The sequence below is a fragment of the Bos taurus genome, chromosome 11, assembly GCF_002263795.3.
Source record: "Bos taurus isolate L1 Dominette 01449 registration number 42190680 breed Hereford chromosome 11, ARS-UCD2.0, whole genome shotgun sequence".
Classification (NCBI taxonomy): domain Eukaryota; kingdom Metazoa; phylum Chordata; class Mammalia; order Artiodactyla; family Bovidae; genus Bos; species Bos taurus.
In genome coordinates, this window is record NC_037338.1 from 76,985,453 (window position 1) to 76,997,827 (window position 12,375).

Here is a 12,375-nt window from a genome sequence, read left to right on the forward strand (position 1 = left end):
TCCACTGTTGACTGGCATTGAAAGCTGATTTAAAGTATTCACTGTCTTCATCTATCAAATGGTTATAATAATATGTATTATTTATGTTAATTCATCCTGTAGTGTTTGTGAAATGAGATATTCATGGGAAAGCACTGTTTAATGCTTTTTTGCAAACATTAAACCCTTACTTATACTTAAAAAAAAACTATTATGACAGTAGCCTTTTTAGATAAATCATTAGGCTACAAAATACCAGCGGGCATCCTTTGTTCAATATTCAGAACAGAGTAATACATAAATAGAGGACAGTTGAAGGGATTTGATGTTGATGGACTAGGAAAAATAGTCATTTAAGCATTTTTTGGGTGATTGGATAAACGGAATTCAAATTGCTCTAAGTTTCTCTAAGAGTTGTGGATAGGTTGGACTCTTCCCCTAGCCTCAGCATGTAGATTAAGAGCTTCTAGCCAGCAAAGAGGGAATTCAAGATTTCTATTTTTTTTTTTTAATCTTGACCTTTAATCTCTGCCCGAAATGTTACAAGAATGACAGCTTTTGCATTGACATTACATTCCAACTAGATGGCAGTGGTCTCATGGGCAGGGGTCATTTCATCATTCTGGAAGCAAATGAAACAGTAGAGGGCACAAGGCAGGTGTTTGATAAGAGCCTGTTGATTGATTTGCTTGCTTCATTTCAGTTCCATCTCTAACTAGAATGCAAAATGCCATTTGATGCCTAAAACAGCCACATTAAATATTTTTTATGGATGTGGTACCATGTATCTTGTGAAATGAGGGACAAGTAAATTGCTCTCAGGACACGTTTCCATGCAGGGCAGTGGCTCTGACCTGCTCTGCGTGCTCACATTAGACCAGACCCCATTCTCCGGAACCCACATTTATTTGAGATGGAAGAAATAACTCTGAGTGCTTCCACCTAAACCTAAAATTGCTGCTGCACTGCACAATAACTGTCTAGTATTCCTTATCCCTTTTCTTCTATTAATAATACATTAAACCTCAGTTATATAAAACTCAGAGAAAAAAGAAAAAGAAAAGATGATAATGATTTCTTGACAGATCTTGAATGAAAGGCTTTAGCATAGCTTTAGCTGAGCTTGACACACCATTTTTAATGTGCAGGTCGCTGCTATTTCCCAATCTCTTCATCCTTAATTGAGAAGTCCCACTTAGGGATGAAGCAAAGAGTTTAATGAACCTCCTCCCTAAAATCATTAATTCAAAATATCTGATGTTGATTATGCATTTTTGGGTGATAAGTGCTCTCCCTGGTGATGTCTGCATAGAAATGGACTGAATAACCATGTTTTGTGAATAGAACCCACACTGTTCAAATTGGAATGTTTTATTAATCACAGTTCTTAAAGGATATTGAACATTGGAGGGGGTAGATCAGGAAATAAATAATACATACTCTTGAAATGGCCCTGAGATGAGTAGCTGTTCTCTTTATAAATATTACAAACCTCACATAATCCCTTAGGTAAAGACACAATATTCAACACACATAATGATGAACAACAACCAAACAGCATTTTAATTTGAACCAGAGCAGCCCTGGTTATGGTTTGCTCATCTTGTTAATACAATATTCCCTCAGGTCTTATAAACCAGGCTGAAATTAGTAGCCCCCAATTATAGGTGATTATGCTTGATGCCACAATCAACCCACATAGTAATACCTGTGGCCACTATCAGTGACCATATGATATGAACTAGAAGAGATAACTCATATTTAGGAAGAACAAATGAGGGAATCATTGTAGTATCTTGGCTGGCAGACAGGTGTTTATAACTTCTTGAATCATTTACCTATGAAAACAGAACCTGGGTTTTGCAGAAATTTGGAAAATACCTTCAATGCATTTATTCTTTAGTAAGAATTGTTGTGGCATACATTAGCACTGTAAAACTAACTGCTCTAATTAGCAAATGTTATCAGTGACAAACTAACACAGAGCATTTTATTTTCTACAACTCTCATTAATAATTTTTAACTAGGAAAAAGAAGATGTTTTTAAAATCTTTATCTTAATTTTTATTCTTTCATGTATTTTTAAATATTTTATTGAATTTGTTACAATATTGCATGTTTTATGTTTTGGTTTTTTGACTCCGAGGCATGTGGGATCTTAGCTTCCAACCAGGGATCAAACCCACAGCCCCTACATTAGATGGCAAGGTCTAAACCACTGGACCACCAGGGAGGTGCCAGAAGGAGTTTTCAGATAGCTATGTGTGTGTCCATCAGGTTCTCTTGGACCAGAATGATGGCTTGTATTTCTTTTCCCCTGACTTTTGACTCCAACTTTTGAGATCAGGGATTGTAACTGGGGTTCCTCAAGTCCCTAGAGCCCCTTCTTCCCAGCAGCTCTGACATTGCTGGCTGCAGTACGCTGACCTCCCCCTATCTTTAGAACTAAGTATTTATTGACATGGTTTAGGCTTATCTTTTTAGTAGAATGAGGCAGGAAAGTATGTCTAAGTCATTTGTGTATGACCAGTATCTAAGCCTGAGATGGCTTCTTTTTGCAATCTCTTATAATAGTAGGTTCACAAAAAAAGACAAGTTGATTGATTGGTATTTGAATGACAAATCAATTTAAGGACAAGCCATCAGAGTTTCTTTTTTGTTAGTTTTTTTTTTCTTAGTTTCTCTCTGCAAAGCCTGAAAATAAAAAGCACACCTGCTTACATTATGTTTAAGTAGAAATGATGTATCATATATTTCCAGTTTCTGATTTTGTTCAGAATGTAGAAGTGGTGGCTCAGACGGTAAAAGCATCTGCCTGCAATCCAGGAGACCTGGGTTCACTCCCTGGGTCAGGAAGATCCCCTGGAGAAGGAAATGGCAACCCAGTACTCTAGCACTCTTGCCTGGAAAATTCCATGGATGGAGGAGCCTGGTGGGCTCCAGTCCATGGGGTCTCAAAGAGTCAGACTACGTGACTTCACTTTCACTTTCATAGAAAATTATACTCATCAGAAGACAAATTTTACTAAGCATTTATTTTTGAGGACCTACTGTGATCAAGTCATTGAGGATGCAAAAATATGTGTGATAAAGCACTGGCCTCAAGGTACACTCTTGGTGAAACCAGATACAGGTTTATGCTAGAATGAAAAATAGAAACAAGATCAAATGAAAAGAATTTTAAATACATTCACAATAGACTTGGTTGTTGTCTGAAATTTAGGGTTGTTACACACCTTGTTGAATTCACAAGCTCTTTGAGTACAAGAACTATGTCTTTATTTCCTCTTATGTTTCAATTCCCAACAAGTCCTACAAAGAAAATCATATTATCTGACATTTATCCAAAAAGGATGCTCTCTAGAACATTCTCTTCTGATATTCTTTGTTGTAGTTCTACAAGTTAGTAAGTGGTTCATAGAGCCAACCTCTATGGTGGGATTAACAGATTTATATCTGTGTTTTTCTTCTCATTGTGTGACTGGCACATCAGTGGGAATAACACACAGAGGTCAGGAGGCAGCTGTTATCTTACAAATTGTTCAGTTTGTTCAAAGAGAACAAGGTGTTTGGCAAGGGAAGGAGTCAACTCAGCAATTTAATAATGCCCTGAATATTTTATATCTTCGAATACTTTATTTTTGAATAAACTGAGAGCTCTACAGTAGTAAAATATAGTCATGTATTGAGTGAGTGATTGAAAAGATCAACACTCCACATTATATATTAAAGCCAACAATAGCAATAGGCATGAAATAATTGCCAAAATGAAGTGGACTTTAATTTGCTGCTAACTTTGCATATCTGTCTTGCTCTTTTATTGGTGTGGGCAAGAGAGGCTTGTATGTTCGAAAAGGTGGGGCTGTAAATGCAGTTAGAGTAGAATTGCAAACATCATGAATCACAGTGCTTTCTTCTAAAACTTGTTACATTTCAGTGTTTAGTACGGTAAGTCCTGCATTGTTATTTCTGAGTCTTTTGTGTTGAGTTCTGTGGGAGTTAACTGAAATCCTTCTCACATCTCTTTTGTGTGTGTGTGAGTGTTAGTGTGAGTATGCGTATGTGGGACTTAGGGTGAGAAAACCCTCCAAGGAGGTAGGCCAAAAGAACTGCACGAAGAAGCAGGAGTACAGGCCTCTGGAAAGCACTGTGTTTTATAGTAAGTTGGAATTCACAGCAGTAACTGTCACCCTAACAAATCCCCCCATGACTTGCTCTTTTATAAAATGAGTGCTCACTGGGTCACAAAATGTGTCCCCAAATCTTTCATTAAACTCTTCTTCGATTGTGCTGAAAAAGGATGGTCTGGTGCCTATTCTTGGTTTTTTCTTGATATGTGTATTGGGCTGAGAAAATAGATCTTGGCAAGTCACGCTCCTCCCCACTGCACCAAGCTCTATTTCATTTTCTTTTTCTTTTTTAAATTTTATTTTATTTTTAAACTTTACATAATTGTATTAGTTTTGCCAAATATCAAAATGAATCCACCACAGGTATACATGTGTCTATTTCATTTTCATGTGAAGTTTTTGGCTGAGCCCCCACAGTGAAGAAGTCAAGAATTTGACTTAGAACTCTGAGTTTGCCTGGATTCATGAATCCAAATGTTCAGAGACCGTCAAATTTATCCATGCAGCTAGCAGGTTCCAAAACCTCACTGTACCTCAGTTTACTCTTTATTTATTTTTTACTTGACTGAGTTGGGTCTTACTTGCAGCACTCAGGATCTTTCCCTGCGGTGCCTGGACTCTTAGTTGTGGTGTGTGGGGCTCAGTAGTTACGACATGTAGGCTTAGTTGCCCCTCAGCACGTGGGATCCTCTTTTTTCAGTCAAGGATGGAGCCCGTGTCCCCTGCATTACAAGGCGGATCCTTAACCACTGGATCACCAGGGTCTCCATTCATCTTTAAAATGGTGCCAATGAGCTAGCAATCTTCAGGAACTGTTGTGAAGATTAAATGAGCAAGCCTATTCGGGCTTCCCGGGTGGTGCTAGTGGTAAAGAACATGCCTGCCACGGCAGGAGATTTAAGAGACTCCGTGTGGATTCCTGGATTGACAAGATCCCCTGGAGGAGGGCATGGCAACCCAGTCCAGTATTCTTGCCTGGAGGATACAATGGACAGAGGAGCCTGGAGTCCACAGGGTCGCAGAGTCAGACATGACTGAAGCGACTTAGCATGTACATGCTAAGGGATTAGAACATGCCCTGACAGATATGTAGTGTCTGATATAAATATCCAAGTCATTCTGTTCACACTGTTTACTGGAACCCCAACATGGAATTTGCTGGAGTCTCCCGCTGAGATGGTGAAGTACTATGGGTCCTTTTATGTAACCTGAAATTCCTTCCTGTTGTGGTTCACACATGCAGGGTAGATGAAGGCTGGTTAAGACAGCTCCTGGTGGGAAGTATATGTGGGTGTGAGGAGGTACTGCTTTGGGGGAAGCATATTAATTCTCCTAATTAATTCTCCCAGATTAATTAAATCTGGGCGCCAGAATTCAATGATAATTGCATGCTGTATCCTCCTTACCCTAAAACCTATATTTAGCCATCTCTGAAGGGGTGCTTAGAACTGTATATAAAGGCCACAAAGATTAAGCAACAATAGCTAAACCCGGCTTACAGAAATATTGCTATGTAGTTTTCTAACTTAAGCATAATTATGTATTTAGCAAACTATAAATTGAAGTTGGAAGCACACACAGCGATGTTTCTTCCATTGTTAAGGCACTGCAGAGGCTTTCAAACAACTTATTCTATGCGATTTTTAATATATTATATATTTTTTACCTACGTTCCTCTTTCCTCTGACAAAATGTTATGCTTAGAACCAAGTACATAAGCAAGAGTCAGAGGCAGAAAAGACTGTATGCAGAAGAGGGAGGGACTAGAAGCTGATCCATGAGGGGGATGGTCCTAAGATTTAGTCAATCCTTTCCTATCCACTCCTTGACAACTTCAGTGGATATTTAGGGAACAGTGAGACCTATTGACTTGAAAGAGAATGAGCTGTAGGATGAGACAGGTTGGCTTTCAAGTCTTGGTTCTGCCACTTAGATGCAAGAAAATAGCAAGCAAGTCTTTTGACATCTGTGAGCCAAAAGATAAAGATCATAATAGGTAATCTATTACTGTGAAGAGTTGTGAAAAATTAACAAATACGTGGTCCAAGATAGAACAAGGTAGATACTGTTGATCTTTTCTACGTTTAGTGTCACTGGGTGCCTTGTGCCAGCTTGTATAACAATAGCTGCTTCCTTGGGCAAAATGATTGTTGCAGGCTCTAGTGGGGAAGATAGAAATAGACCCATCACTCTGTATTTGATACTCACTGTTGCCAATACCAGGCTTCCCAGGTGGCACAAGTGGTAAAGAACCCGCCTGCCAATGCACGAGACATGAGAGATGTGGGTTCAGTCCCTGGGTGGGGAAGATCTCCTAGAGGAAGGCAAAGCAATCGACTCCAGTACTCTTACCTGGAGAACACCCATGGACTGAGGAGCCTGGTGGGCTATAGTCCATAGGGTCACAAAGAGTCAGACACAGCTTAGCGACTAAGCATGCACACATGCATGTTCCAAATGACCTGCCTGCTTCACTAAGGAAGTGCAGAGAACCAAGACATGCCCTCTGTTACTCACAGCTGTCACTTAAGCCCCGTGTCCCGAGGGTGCTTCCATGGTCTGGGGAGGTCTGTGCCTCTACACAGTCATCTTTCTTTTTTTTTCCTTCACCCTCACATCTCCCAGAAAACACTCCTAAGTTGATGATGAAAACACACTACAAATAGACCTTGATTTAGTAGAAAGCTTTCACTACCTAGACAAAGGAAGGCAATGGTTGTCCATAACTACTCGTAGGTGGGGCTCCACAAAAAGAGTTTCCTAAATTGGAATAATTACAGTGGTTATTCGGAGAAGGCAATGGCACCCCACTCCAGTACTCTTGCCTGGAAAATCCCATGGATGGAGGAGCCTGGTAGGCTGCAGTCCATGAGGTCGCTAAGAGTCGGACACAACTGAGCGACTTCACTTTGACTTTTCACTTTCATGCATTGGAGAGGGAAATGGCAACCCACTGCAGTATTCTTGCCTGGAGAACCCCAGGGACGGGGGAGCCTGGTGGGCTGCCGTCTATGGGGTCTCACAGAGTCGGATACGACGGAAGCGACTTAGCAGCACAGTGGTTATTGACATAGTGCTGACACCTGATGATTCCAGGTAGCCCAGCGATTCCTGGTCATGCTGCATGAGACCCAAACAGGTCAGAAATTTGCATCCATCATCATTGCTGCCTCTAGACACCCACAGGCACTGCTGACTTCAGGAAGTGAGTGGAGCAGTGTGTCTTGGCTGTACTCAAATGGGAATCACAGCAAAGTTCTTTGCACTACAAAGCACAGCTCTTTCAAATCAAAACTGCAATGGTGTCGCACTGATCAGAATGGCCATCACCAAAAAGTCTACAAATAATAAATTCTGGAGAAGGTGTGGAGAAAAAGGAACACTCCTACTCTTTTTGTGGGAATGTAAATTGATGCAACCACTATGGAGAATAGAATTGTTTGTTATTTAGTTGTTAGGTCATGCCTGACTCTTTTGTGACGTCAGATTCCTCTGTCCATGAAATTTTCCAGGCAAGAATACTAGAGTGGGTTGCCATTTCCTCCTCTAGGGAATCTTCTCTACCCAGGGATCAAACCTGTGTCTCCTGCTTGGTAGGCAGACTCTTTACCACTGAGCCACCAGGGTAGCCCAGAATAGTATGGATGGCCCTTAAGCTAAAAATAGAATTGTCATATGATTCAGCAATCTTACTCCTGGGCATGTATCTGGAAAAGATGAAAACTCTAATTATAGAAGATATATACACCCCAGTGTTCACAGCAGCACTACCTACAATAGCCTAGACTTGGAAGCAACCTAACCTAAGTGTCCAGTGACAGATGATGTATGGATAAAGAAGATGTGGTATATATATTCAGTGGAATATTATTCAGCCATAAAAAGAATAAAATAATGTCATTAGTGGCAACATGGATGGATCTACTAAATGAATTAAGCCAAAGACAAATACGAATAAAATTATGGAAATGAAGTCATTTACAAAACAGTAGCAGACTTACAGACATAGAAAATAGTCTTATGGTTGCCAAGGAGGAAGTCAGGGAAGGATAAATTAGGAGTTTTGGATTAACAGATATATGCTACTATCTATAAAATAGCTAAACAAGGTCCTACCGTATGGCAGTATCTTGTAATAACCCATACTTGAAAAGAATCTGAAAAAGAATATGTATATGTTTGTATAACTGAATCGCTTTGCTGTACACCTAAAACTAACACAACATTGTAAATCAACTGACCTTCATTTATATATATATATATATATTTTTTTAAAGAACGAAGCACAGCTCTTTCAATGGCCATATCCAGCTCACTCCTACATACACAGCTGGAGGGATCTGAATGAGCTGCAGCACTATTATGACATGGACTGTATCACTGTTCAATAATTTTCATAAATGGAGCACATGAATAGCTTTTGTGTTTATTCTTGTAGAGCTCAGGAGTCATGAGCAGGGCGCACATCAAAACTCACTTAGGACTTATTAATGGATGAACCATTTTATATATGACTCTCATGTGTGCATTACCTGCAATTAGAAATACTTCAAACAGAACAGATCCCTTCTCCCTTTCACAGGTGGAAAGGACTTTGGGGTGTCTTACAAACTGCATATGTCCTTTCTCCTATCTCCTGTTAAACTCTTTAAATGGAAGTTTTCCACCTTTGGACCTGTTTGCTGCCCTAGGGCTCTGCCAGGTTGGAAAGAGAGGGAGATTAGCTCAGTGGTGAAAGGATGGACAGAAAGCCATCCTGTGCCCAGTAGTCCATCCTATTCCATCGGTCCCTTCACTTCTGACTGCAATTTTCACCTCACCCAGGTGTGAAAACATTTCCTGGGGAGAGGAAGATGCAAACCTCTCTATCAGCAGCAGGTTGAAGTCACTGTCCTCCTTGTTGCTGAGGAAGTGGGTCTGTGGCTTGGCCTCTGATTTCGCTCAGACACTTGAACTCTTCATACTCTATTAGACACACATGAAGGAAGGAAATTGGACTTTCTCAGGTTGCAGATGTATCAGCAGGGATGTATGGCTGAAAATTAATTCCCTGACACAGACTGATGGAGCCAGCAGTCTCCTGTAGTACTGAGAGTTTTTAAAATATTTTTTTATAACACATGATGTCAATGTTACATATTTTCCCTAGTTCAAAACGCTATTGATATCTTGATGATGAGACCTGGAACCCTCCATTTTCATAAAGAATGTTCTTGTCAATTAGTCAGAATGTCAAGAAATTGGTCAGTAAGTGTGTCTTGCAGTGAAAATACTCTAAAGAAATCTACATATCTTGTAATGATACAGAATGCCATTTAATTGTCAAGTATGCCATGAATTGGCACACTATTAAATTTAGAGTTTAGTTAACACTTTAAAAAGGTCCCCTCTCTTAAGGTTTTTATTTATCTCTGAAGTTCATATCTTTACATGTGACCTTTCTTTTTCTTCCCTCCTTATGCAACTAATACATTACACATTGCTAATCATTCAAGGTTCATTCATGATACATTGGTGGAGGTCATTCTTAAGCCAACCTTGCTTATTTTAAAATATGATCTTATTTTTTTTTCTTTTTACTTTACTACAATAAAGTCTCGTATAAAATCTCTGGCCATTAAAATTTACATGTCACTTATCATCTATGGCTTCAGAAGTAAGTCCCTTTATGTTTATGATTCCTTGTCCTCTTTCCTAAAAGAAGGCAGCAGCTGATTTATCTCATGTGGTTGTTTTGATGAATACATGGCTGATAGATGTTAGGGAACTTCAAAACCTAAGAAATATTATACAAATTTGTAAGACTGTGGCTATTACCATGTGATTATACTAACCCATATTGTACTTTGGAGCAGAAGCAATAATCTAATCAAGATGATTAAAATCTATAACAGGAATAGCATCCAGAGGATGCTCAATATATTGACTGAAAGATAAGACTGAAGGATTTAATGAGAGTTGGCAGGACTCTCTTGACTGTGTGTTGAAGCCAAATAATTGGGATCTTTCTATGCTACAAACACTGACATCAGAGAATGCTTTTAGAAACTGAGAACCATGCTGAAGCAAAAAGGCAGAAACAAAGACTTGAAAAGATCCAAAGGTTACAGTCATCCCCAAAATGCATCCAAGACCAGCTTCTCTTCTGCTCCAGCAATAGTTCATGCCAGGGGTGAGTTCAAAGATGAAAAGCAGTAGTCATTTTTGTATTTTAAAATACTGAGTAGTATTAGAAAGATGAGACTTGTAGTCCTTTATCAGTCAAATCTCTGCATCTCTCTGGGTTTTAAACAAATCACTTTGTAGAGTAAGTCTTGAAAGGGATTTGAGTAGACCAACCAAACTTACTACAAACATATGAAGGAGCTCATTGCACCCAGTGAATGGCTTTTTTAGTGTTGAGTTTGGTGTGTATGTGTGTGTGTGTGTTTCCTTCTGGAAAACCAGAGACAGTATAACCAGATGCTAGTGTTTCTGGACTAGCAAGCAATCAAACATCCTATAGGTTTTGGAAAGAGGACAGGTGATTTGCATGGGACTTATTGATGAATGGGATTGATTTCCTGTGGACAGATGCACAGGCAAGCTCAGAGAAAGAGAGAGAGAGTTGATAAGTCATGCCCTGTGGGCAGTTTGAATTACTTTTAGTGGGTATTTCTTCAGAGTTTCCTTTGGCCAATAATTTTGATTTACCTGGTTCACAGTCCACATTTGGTATATCACAGGATACTCTCATGTGTGCGCATGCAGCTCTTAGCCAGGATGGATCTCTTAACCAAAGAGGCCTGTGGGTAGAGCATCCTTTGACATTATTCCCCTTTGACCTTCAAGGAGCCTTTCTATGCTAGTGTGGTCCAAGAGGTATCCTGACTTTGAGAAATGGTGGTCTGGGCAGGCCCAGCCTCCTCCCTTAATTGTCCTGCCCTTGTAGTCTTGCCTACAGGGAATGAATCTCTAATCACTTTACCCTGGGGGTAGGGAGTATATTTCTTTCCCTCAGGAGAGAAAATAAGGGTAAAAGAAGCAGGGATGATAAAGAAGAAAGGAAGCAATTGACATCCTTCTGACTTTCAGTTCAGTTCAGTCTCTCAGTCCTGTCCCACTCTTTGCGACCCCATGAATTGCAGCACGCCAGGCCTCCCTGTCCATCACCAACTCCCAGAGTTCACCCAGACTCACGTCCATCGAGTCAGTGATGCCAGCCAGCCATCTCATCCTCTGTCATCCCCTTTTCCTCCTGCCCCCAATCCCTCCCAACATCAGAGTCTTTTCCAATGAGTCAACTCTTTGCGTGAGGTAGCCAAAGTATTGGAGTTTCAGCTTTAGCATCATTCCTTCCAAAGAAATCCCAGGCTGATCTCCTTCAGAATGGACTGGTTGGATCTTCTTGCAGTCCAAGGGACTCTCAAGAGTCTTCTCCAGCACCACAGTTTAAAAGCATCAGTTCTTCTGCACTCAGCTTTCTTCACAGTCAACTCTCACATCCATACATGACCACTGGAAAAACCATAGCCTTGACTAGACGGACCTTTGTTGGCAAAGTAATGTCTCTGCTTTTCAATATGCTATCTAGGTTGGTCATAACTTTCCTTCCAAGGAGTAAGCGTCTTTTAATTTCATGGCTGCTGTGACCATCTGCAGTGATTTTGGAACCCAAAAAAATAAAGTCTGACACTGTTTCGACTGTTTCCACATCTATTTCCCATGAAGTGATGGGACCAGATGCCATGATCTTAGTTTTCTGATTGTTGAGATTTAAGCCAACTTTTTCACTCTTCTCTTTCACTTTCATCAAGAGGCTTTTGAGTTCCTCTTCACTTTCTGCCATAAGGCTGGTGTCATCTGCATATCTGAGATTATTGATATTTCTCCCAACAATCTTGATTCCAGCTTGTGCTTCTTCCAGCCCAGCGTTTTTCATGATGTACTATGCATATAAGTTAAATAAGCAGGATGACAATATACAGCCTTGATGTACTCCTTTTCCTATTTGGAACAAGTCTGTTGTTCCACGTCCAGTTCTAACTGTTGCTTCTTGACTTGCATATAGGTTTCTCAAGAGGCCTCAGGTCAGGTGGTCTGGTATTCCCATCTCTTTCAGAATTTTCCACAGTTTATTGTGATCCACGCGGTCAAAGGCTTTGGCATAGTCAATAAAACAGAAATAGATGTTTTTCTGGAACTCTCTTGCTTTTTCGATGATCCAGTGGATGTTGGCAATTTGATCTCTGGTTCCTCTGACTCTTCTAAAACCAGCTTGAACATT